General features: G+C 37.1%; 1 pseudogene; it reads right to left on the reverse strand.

Annotated features, from left to right (window-relative positions):
- Positions 1–10,242: 10,242 nt before the first annotated feature.
- On the reverse strand, positions 10,243–10,938 carry LOC101537651 (zinc finger CCHC domain-containing protein 17-like; annotated as a pseudogene).
- Between the last annotated feature and the right edge of the window lie 216 nt (positions 10,939–11,154).

The following is an 11,154-nucleotide window of genomic DNA, read 5'->3' on the forward strand; positions in this document are numbered from 1 at the left end:
ATCTGTAGCCAGGCAAGAAGGACTAAGAGGGAAGGGCCTGCAGTTCTCAGAATAATGACTGACTGTGACTGAATCACTGATACTGCATTATGATCTGACAGTGGAAGTATGACAGGGAAGGAGGAAGGAAGTAGAGTAGAAGGAGAGAAATAGAGATCTGAGAAGCAGTAATAATGTCTTCGTGAAAAGTAGAAGTGCCAGGGACCAAGTACAAAGGAACCTGTGTATGCTGATTTTTGTGTCTCCTGAGATTGTCTTTGATCTCCTGAAAATATTACTTTCTATAATGTTATTTCATGGGATGAGGTAACCTTTTTTTCCCTGCTCAATCCCAGGTTTTAAAGATGTTCCACAAAGATTGAATTTGAATGTGACAGTGAGAAATGGGAAATGGGAAAAGGAAGAGAGGACTAAACCAGGATAAAGTGAAAAAGAAATAAAGTGTGATGGAAAATTATGTGAATACTTTATAGAAAGGGAACTTCTAGCAGCCAGGAAGACATTTTTTCTAATACTCATTTGAAAGTGAAAATTCATATTAATTTAATACGATTGATTCACTGCCATTTTATTGCTTCTCCTTTTGGGGGAAAATGGGATGAAAAATGATTTGCTACTTACCCTCTTGGCTGCAGAATAGTATAATACAATTACAAAATTGTTAAAATATGATGTTAAATACCATAGCTCTGTAATTACCAAACCAAAACACTAGGTACATACCAAACTAAGCAGTCACAAAATTGAGGTCTAGTTCACATAAACTTCATAAAACATCTTAAGAGAATTTTGATCTTTTTGACCTTTTAAAATTTTGAAAGCCAAAGATTTCCTTTTAGTTGTAAATAAAACATGAGAATCTTATCTTAAATGTTAGTCATTTAATGGTTTTGCTCAATTATTTTTTACCCCTTTACAAAAACATAGAAATATCAAAAGCATTTTGCTTTCATGGTTTTCTAAGACCTACATACTTACAGGCTATATTTTTCTCAGAAAAATTTAATTCTATAAGCCATTTGCTACTTTTATATCACTAAATTTAGAGCAAACATTTTAAATCAACAAATTTTATCAAGCAGCTCCTATAGTTGGTTAAAAGTCATTGTTTATCATATTGTTTTAGGTAAATAATACTGAAAATACTAAAATTTTATCATCTTGTCTTATACATATAAAACAACTTGTTTTATACGTACATTTTCTTTCTATATATTTTATAAAGACAAAGTTAGCAGGATAAACAATATAATAAGCAGTTATATCCTCAGCAGAGTTCTATAAAGCTTTAGCATTCATTATATGAGGCCATTTATTTCTCTATTTATATCCTACATCTATGCAAATTTTGTTGTCACTAGACACTTGAAAATAAATTGCCAACATGATAAAACTATATTCCTAATAGTTCAGCAGAATGAGACAGTTCTACAATTTTATTACTGCATCTAATTAAAAACTTATGATTTAAAAATGTCATCCAGCATAGTGACTATCATGCTAGAAAATGGTTTTTAAAAGTTCTTATTGCAAGAAAAAGTTTCTGTGATTACATATGCTAATGGTGTTAATTAGAACTATTATAATCATTTAACAGTATGGTTACACATCAGGTCATAATGTACACAATGGTGCTATATGTCTAGTATTCCTCAGTAAAACCTGCCAAGATAAGTCTATAATCTGATGTAAACATAATACTATTAAATCTCAGAGGAAAATCGATACATTCTGAGTGATGTTATTAGGAATGATTTCAGAGAGGAGGTAACATTTGAACTGACCTTGGGAGACTCTTTCTTCATTCAACAAGTATGTTCATTCAACAAGCATAGGTATGAGGTACCGTCACTGGTGATTGGGATCCAACTGCGAGCAAAACAGAACAGACCTCAGTGTCATTATTAGGCTTTATTCTATCCATCAGCATTGCTATAAGAATTCCAGGTAAAAGAATAGCAGGAACAGATTCCTAAATTTGGCGCATGTCCAGAGTTTGGTGGGTCAGCACAGACCTGGAACACAAGGGATATAGTTGTTCGGGTAGAACGTGGCAATAGTGCGTTAAAAAAAGTCTTATTATTGGGGAAGGGGGAATAGCAGAGTGGGTAAGGCAGTTTCATTACATGCAATTTACCCGGCTTTGATCCCCACACCCCATATGGTACCCTAATTTCCATCAGGAGTAACCCCTGAGTACAGGGCCAAGAATAAGTCCTGTAAGATTCTTGTCTAAATTTGTGTATGTGCATATGTGTATTTGAAATGGTGATTTTAGAAGTCCCATCGTTTTCCATATATATGTGTATGTAAATGTATATATATAAATATATATATGTATGTACTATGTAATATATTTAAGTAAAAACATTTCATCTTTATGTTTTGGATGTTAGCATTGGATCATGTTATTTGCTCTGTATTGAGATTTACCATAGGGAGGGATTACTTTGTTAATGTTCAGAAGTTGCCCAGGGTAGGGCCCTTCTATTTCCTGTGTCATTTTTGCCATGCTCCCAAACAAAACAAAACAAAGCAAAACAAAAAAGCCATGAAGTGGCTCATGTCAAAAATGAACAAATGGCAATTTTCTGGAAGATTGGGGAAGTAAGCTTATGATAGCATCCTTAGCAGGTCCAATACCTTTCATATTTCACAGACTCTAAAGAATTACATCTTTGTATTTATTTATTTATTTATTTATTTATTTATTTATTTATTTATTTATTTATGTACTTATTTTTGCTTTTTGGGTCACTCCTGGATTTGTACAGGGGTTATTCCTGGCTCTGCACTCAGGAATTACCCCTGGCGGTGCTCAGGGGACCATAGGGGATGCTGGGAATCAAATCTGGGTTGGCCGTGTACAAGGCAAATGCCCTACGCGCTGTGCTATTGCTCCAACCCCAGAATGACATCTTTTTAATTAGTGAAGATTTCCTATACTTTCATTAATTGACATCATTTCAGGATATTTCACATTATCACCTGCTTCTCTCTGCAAAAGAATGTAGTTCACTGCAGCAAATCAATTTAGATTGACTGGGAAACTCCCAAGTAAGCAGAGACTCTTAATGCTGATTAAGGTCCCAAAGGATAAGTAACTAGAATACCTAGTGCCATATTTGGCTTTCTATGAACTATGTCCTACTGGAAGAAAATTTGATTTTGAGAAGACATGACTAATTCCATATCTGAGACAAGTAAGGAAAAAAGTAGACAGTGAGCTTGTGATAGCTTGTGCCAGAAAGCAAAGGTACAAAGAAAGATAGGAGCATGGCAAAATGACACAGGAAATAGTTAGAAAGGCCCTACCTTGGGCAACTTTTGAACATTAACAAAGTAATTCCTCCCTATGGCCGATCTCAATGCAAAGTAAATAACGTGATCCAATACTAATATCCAAAACATAAAGATGAATTTTTTACTTAAATATATTACATAGTACATACAGACAAATATATATATAAGAAAAAATGATGGGACTTTAAAAAAATCACCATTTTAAGTACACATATGCACATACACAAATTTTGACAAGAATCTTACAGGACTTTTTCCTGGCTCTGTACTCAGGGATCACTCCTGATGGAAATCAGGGTGCCATATGGGGTGTGGGGATCAAACCCAGGTGAACTACATGTAGCACAACTGTCTTACCCATTGTACTATTTCCCCTTCTCCAAGAATAAAACTTACTTTAACACACTATTGCCATGTTCTACCCGAACAACTCTATGTCCCTTGTGTTATAGGCCTGTGCTGGCTCACCAAACTCTGCACATGCCTCAAATTTAGGAATCTGTTCCTGCTATTCTTTTACCTGGAATTTTGATAGCAATGCTGATTGATAGGATGAAGCCTACTAATGACACTCAGGTATTACTTGTGGTGGGTTTAGGGGACATATGGGATGTCAGGAATCAAACTCGGGTCAGCTGAGAGCAAGGCAAGATCCCTACCCACTGTACTTCAGTTTCTGTTCCACTTCATGTCTCTTTGCCACAAGAGGAAACAACTAGGTAGTTATGTTCCTCTCTGCCCCCACCTGTATTTTTAATTTGTTGTCATGTGGTGAATGATGAATAATAAGAAGAATTTTCAAATTTTAAATCATGATGCAATTCTCAAATAAACATTGCTGGGTTATGAAACATTAGCCTATACTTAAACATTTATTATTTTGCTGAAGATTTTAAGTTAATGTTCCTTGAGGATATTGATCTTTGGTGCTTTTTTTTTGGTAATATTTTCCGTTTCAGCACACTGCTGGCCAGAAGTGGCTGGGGAATGTAACTTCCTCCTTTCTTTTTGTAAAATGACTATAGTCTGATATTGGTTTTCCCTTCAATGACTATAAGAATTACATAACACTATTTAGAAATAAAAGTCTCCTACTCTGGGTTCAATGGGACCGGAAACAGAGATCCTCTGCCCATACCTCCCTGTCTCTGGCAACTGAGCAGTCATGTCCACAAACCACCTCAGGCTGCTGCCAGATAACCTTGTCATTGGTCACCCACCATCCAGAGCCACATGCTCTTCTCTCCCAGAAAGGAGTATAACATGACACTCGCCATAGCCATGCCACCAGACCCCACGTCAGGCTGTTTCGTTCAGGGTGCCTCGGAGGAGGCGTGTGAAACCCTTCCCTGCCCCAAGGGACCCAGCCCCAGCAGCCGAAAATCTCCAGAACTCAAGCACATGCTCACAGTCTCTCTCCACATGCTTGAGTTGAGCCTTACACACAAGTGAACCTATACCTGGACCATGTGGCTGCATTTGTGGCCACACTTCATACCATATACCCTTACCCATACTCCAAGAGTACAGCACCACATTTGATGCGGTTCAAAGTAGGAGGCAACCAATCTTAGAGGGAAATATTTTTTATTAAAAAATTAATTTTTACTAAAAATTTATATTTTATTATACTAATAATAATGCATTAATATTTACAGGGAATTGTTTTTTGCACACAAGGTTCAACCTTTAATAACATGTTAGTGATCTCTTATAGAAGGGCATATGACCCCTCGGTGAAATACAATAATCTTCACACTCTTTCCTCTAAGGAAACTCTTATGTAACATTTTCAGCTTTGTTTTGTAACAAACTATATGAAATATATTATTTTGGTTTTGTTTTGGAGCAGGGATTGGGGTTTGGAATGGAAATACCCAAAATATAATGGTGGAAAGGTGTAATGTGGTAGAATTGGTGTTTGAATATTAAATTTAATTAAATAATTGTGAACTACTTTATAAAATAAAGAAATTAGAATTAAAAATTAAAAAATTTAAAAAATTTAAAAGAAGAGTTTTAAAAGTAACAAAAGAAAAGTTGCAATAAGACATCTTGAGGTTGGGTTTATACATTCTGTAGATGCTTGGTACTCAAAGCCATTCTAAAAAGCAGCTGAATACCTCTGTGTACTAGGTAATATTTATGGCATCCAAGTTTACATGGCAATTTAAAACAAGAATCAAAATTTCTATGGTCTATGTGATTTGAGGTAAATCATGAACGTCTCTTTCCATTGGCCCTATTTAAACTTATATGTGATATTTTAAAAAGTAACAAATAAAGAATTTGGTGAAATCCTAATTTTAAAATATTAAAAGAAAGCAAAAAGAAATAAAGGTCTCTTGGTATGGAATTCTGTCATTGCAAGTACAATTTCTACAATTGATTTTAAAAAAACCCCATCAGAATCATAGTACAGTGGGGCACTTGCCTTGCACACAGCAGACAGGATTCCACACCTGGCACCAATAAATGGTCTCCCCGACTCCCCCACCATCCCCACCCCCATCCCTTAGGAGTTAGTACGCACTAGAAGTTAACACTGAGAGGTTGGTTCCTTTCTTCCACAACAAAACAAAACAAAATAAAACAGAAACCAATTCAAGTTTGCTGGTTTTTTTCCCTGAGTTTAGACTCTTTGCAACCACTAATATTTCCTTTGCAACCACTAATACTTACTTTTTCTTTCTTTTCTTTTTAAATCACTGATATTTCTATGATCTCTATGCTTTCACCTTTTTCAAAATGTCACATAGTTGGAATCATACAGTATTCAGCCTTTCCAGATTTCCTTTCCTCCCTCCCTCCTTACTCCCTTCTTCTCTCCCTCACTCCCTCCCACCATCCCTCCCTTTCTTCCTCCCATTATCCCTCCCTTCTTTACTCCCTTTCTTCCTCCCTTCCCTCCCTTCCTTCCTCCCTCCCTTTCCCTCTTTCTTTCTTTCTTTCTTTCTTTCTTTCTTTCTTTCTTTCTTTCTTTCTTTCTTTCTTTCTTTCTTTCTTTCTTTCTTTCTTCCTTCCTTCCTTCCTTCCTTCCTTCCTTTCTTTCTTTCTTTCTTTCTTTCTTTCTTTCTTTCTTTCTTTCTTTCTTTCTTTCTTTCTTTCTTCCTTCCTTCCTTCCTTCCTTCCTTCCTTCCTTCCTTTCTTTCTTTCTTTCTTTCTTTCTTTCTTTCTTTCTTTCTTTCTTTCTTTCTTTCTTTCTTTCTTTCTTTCTTTCTTTCTTCCTTTCTATCTTTCTTTCTTTCTTTTGCTCTTTCTTTCTCTCTCTTTCTTTCTTTCTTTCTTTCTTTCTTTCTTTCTTTCTTTCTTTCTTTCTTTCTTTCTTTCTTTCTTCCTTCCTTCCTTCCTTCCTTCCTTCCTTTCTTTCTTTCTTTCTTTCTTTCTTTCTTTCTTTCTTTCTTTCTTTCTTTCTTTCTTTCTTTCTTTCTTCCTTCCTTTCTATCTTTCTTTCTTTCTTTTGCTCTTTCTTTCTCTCTCTTTCTTTCTTTCTTTCTTTCTTTCTTTCTTTCTTTCTTTCTTTCTTTCTTTCTTTCTTTCTTCCTTCCTTCCTTCCTTTTTCCTTCCTTCCTTCCTTCCTTCCTTCCTTCCTTCCTTCCTTCCTTCCTTCCTTCCTTTCATCCTTCCTTTCTTTGTTTCTTTTTCTTTTCTTTCTTTCTTTCTTTCTTTCTTTCTTTCTTTCTTTCTTTCTTTCTTTCTTTCTTTCTTTCTTTCTTCCTTCCTTCCTTCCTTCCTTCCTTCCTTCCTTCCTTCCTTTTTCCCCCTCCCTCCCTCCCTCCCTCCCTCTGTCCTTCCTTCCTTCCTTCCTTCCTTCCTTCCTTCCTTCCTTCCTTCCTTCCTTCCTTCCTTCCTTCCTTCCTTCCTTCCTTCCTTCCTTCCTTCCTTCCTTCCTTCCTTCCTTTCTTCTCTTATTTTATCATTCACCCACTGAAAGATAGTTTGTCTCCTTCTAGAAGTTGGTGATAATAAATGAAGCTGGTATAAGCACATATGTGCAGATTTTTTTTTTCTGGAAATGAAGTTTGATCTCCGTTAGGTGAGTAATTGTTGAATTACTTAGTTTTACAGGAAACAAGAAAACTCTCTTCCAAGGTTCCTGTACCATTTTGCATTTTCACCAATAATGAGTGGGAATTTCTGCGGCTCCATTCCTTGCCAGTATTTACGCTCTCAGTGTTCTAGGCTTAGGCTGTTCTAGTAGGTGTCAGTTCTTGCAGATGGGCAATCATGCCATCTGTGAACAAGGACATTCTTTTTTTTAAAATTGTATTGAATCATCATGAGATAGTTACAAGCTTTCATGTTTGGGTTACAATCACACAATGATCAAGCACCCATCCCTCCACCAGTGCACATTACCCCCACCAATATCCCCAGTACACCTCTCATATCCCACCCTCCCCCTGCCTCTAAGGCAGACAATATTCCCCATACTCTCTCTCTGTTTTTGGGCATTATGGCTTGCAACACACACTGAGATGTCATCATGTTTGGTCCATTATCTACTTTAGGCACACATCCCCCATACTGACTGATTCCTCCAGCCATCATTTTCTTAGTGATCCCTTCTCTATTCCATATACCTTCTCCCTCCGCTCATGAAGCAGGCTTTCAACTATGGGGCAATTCTCCTGGCCCTTGTATCTACTGTCCTGGGGTATCAGCCTCATATGATGTCATTCTATACTCCACAAATGTGTACAGTCCTTCTATGTCTGTCCCTCTTTTTCTGACTCATTTCACTTAGCATGATACTCTCCATGTCTATCCATTTATAAGCAAATTTCATGACTTCATATCTCCTAACAGCTGCATAGTATTCCATTGTGTAGATGTACCAGAGTTTCTTTAACCAGTCATCTGTTTGAGGGTACTTGGGTTGTTTTCAGATTTTGGCTATTGTGAACCGTGCTGCAATGAACATATAGTTAGAGATTTAATTTCTACTGTGCTTTTTTGAATCCTCAGGATATATTCCTAGAAGTGGTATTGTGGGGTCATATGGAAGCTCAATTTCTAGTTTTTGGAGGACTGTCCATATTGTGTTCCAAAAAGGCTGGACCAGTCGACATTTCCAGCAACAGTGAAAGAGCATTCCTTTTTCCCCACATCCACACCAGCACTAGTTGCGAACAAAGACATGTTTTCCTTTCTACTATATAAAATATTTCCTTTTTTTTCATGCCTCAGTGAACTAGGGAATGTTTCTACTATGATGTTGAAAATGAGTGGCTTGATGACATAATCTCTCTCTCTATCTTAGTTACCAGGGGCTAGAGGAAGGGATGAGTTAGTGGGTTTTACTGTTGTTGCTTTTGTTGCTCTTTTGTTTTATTTATTTTTGTGGTGCCAAGAATAGAACTCAGGACCTCCCTCACATAAAGCCTGTGCTCTACATTAAGTCACATTCCTAACCCCACAATCAAAAGTTCTTAAACCTGATCTTAGGTTCAAAAGCTTTAAATATCTCACTGTGAAGTAAGTTTAATTTCTTTTTTAGCTGGGATTGTTTTTGTTGTTTTTTTTTTTTGGTAGTTCAGGGTTTTGTAGATCTTTTTAATTCTGAGGTGACTTTTTTATGTTCCTAACTTTCTGTGAAGTTTTATTGTGAATGGGCTTTGATTTTTGCTACAATTGTGTGATATTTCTTGATGTAACTGATTATATTAATTTACATTTTAAATGTTGAACCAGTCTTGCATACCTGGGATACATCCGGCTTGGTTATTTGCATTATGTTGGATCCAATATGCTACTATTTTATTGATGATTCTTGTATCTGTTTAGAAGAGGCTGCTGTCAGTTATCTTCATTATTTGTAATGCCCCAATCTGGATTTATATTAGGGTATTGTAAGAAAATATTTGTTCTGCTGCTCTTCTCTGAGATTGTGGAGAACTGGTGTAATTTCTTACAAAGTGTTTGACATAATTTACTCAGAGATAAATTTGCCCTGACACTTTTCATTTTGTAAGTTTGTTGGCGAACAGATTAACTTCTTTGGTAAAAAAAAGATGTACTCAGGTAACTATTTTTCTGTGTGTGATTTTGGTAGTTATTGCTCTCCTAGAAATTAGTTTATTTTATAGACCTTATCACATTTGCAGACACAGATTTGTGCATAATATTTTGGTTGTTCTTTTTATTTACATAGAATATGCTATTGGGTCTTTTTTCTTTTTCTTTTCTTTTCTTTTTCCTTTTTTTAATAACCAGACACACTTCAATTAGTGCCAGGAATTTAAGCAGAAACCTGAAGTGCAACCAATTGACTGACACAGTAGTACATAAGTAAATACAAAGTAGAACAATAATCTTAGCTCGAGCTATTTGGTGAAATGTCACACAAAAGCTCAGTCACTTCAAACAATAGTTTTCTGGCTGTGACCACGATGGTTATAATTTCTAGTATAGAATCATATTAAGAGGTATGGAAAAAGGGAGCACCACTTCTCATCTTGTTCTCCCTCAGACTGCAACTCTACCTCTGCCACCATATTGGATGCAGCAGAGATTACCCAATGATCAATCAGTAAGCACTACAACTACAGCCAGATTCACCACTGTAGCACCACCTGTGGCTCTAGCCTAGATCCCCAACCCCCATCCCCCCCACACACCCCATCCAGGAATCTAGCTCTAGCAGTGGCAGCTGCAGAGGGTCATAGAACGTTCTGCTGAAGGAAGTGGAGTGAATGAGTGGGTGAGCTGCATGGGGCCACTTGCAAAGGGACCAAAGAGATAAGGAAACAACTCACTGAAGCAGATGCTTCTGACATCTAACTCCCAAACCTGCCTCAGGGAAGTCATCTGCTAAAAGGAGAGAAGTCAACCGGGTGGGAGGCCATATCTTCAGTATCAAGGCTTTTTAGGAGTCCTGGGGTTAAGGCACAAGGCTCCTAATCCTCTCAATCACCACCCTCTTCACTCTTTCTATTCTCACTCCTTGTGCTTCTTCTTGTTCTTCTTTTTCTTCTTCTTTGCTGCCTTGCTGTGTTTTGATGTGTGTCTTGCCCTCTTGCCTGTATCACTCTCAGCATTAGATGATTTCCTGTTTCTGTATTTCTTTTCCTTCTTTCTTGTCCTAGAAGAATTCCTTGTTGGGTCAGGCTTCTCTAACTCTGCTGACTTTGTCTCTTCCTTATCCTTTTCCTCACCAGGTATCAGAAAGTATTTGGTCCCTCCTGGTTGCAAAAAAACAATCCTTTGCAAAGTGGCCTTTACAGCTACACAACTTGCAGGTTGTGTTCAGGACAGCCTTGAAGGTTATCTTCTGTCCAGTGTATTCCTGGAATGACCACCTCCACCTCTCTTCTTGCTCAGTCATAACAAAATTGGAGTCAAGGTCGTTTCCAGTTCCTTGGTTGACAACTTTTGTGGAGAGGGATACTTTTATTCTATCATTTTTCATCTCTCAATCAATAAGCTTCACCCCATACTTAATCTTCAACATTTATAATCTCAGAGGGCTTATCCACATGACATGATGACATGGGAGTTCAGGACCAGACCTTGTTTCCGACAGCCTGGGATTTTCATAAAGGCTCAATAATCTGTCACCATAGCAACTTCTCCTTGGAAAGTAGTGTAGAGGGCAGAAAAGTCTCCCATGGTTTCAGATCTTCCTGAATTCATGCTTAATGGACTATGGTTCTTTCATTTCTCTTATGCAAAAGGTAATTCAAGTGGTCCAGCTTTAACTCCAGGTCTCAGCATCGCTTCATTGCACAAAATACCTTGAGTCTTCTACTGTTATATATATACTGTTGGTTATTTGTGTCCTCTCTCCTTTTTCTTAGTCAGCTAGTATAGAAGTATATCATTCTTGCTGATTTTTACAGAAAGTAAAAT

This window comes from Sorex araneus, chromosome 2 (assembly GCF_027595985.1).
Source record: "Sorex araneus isolate mSorAra2 chromosome 2, mSorAra2.pri, whole genome shotgun sequence".
NCBI lineage: Eukaryota > Metazoa > Chordata > Mammalia > Eulipotyphla > Soricidae > Sorex > Sorex araneus.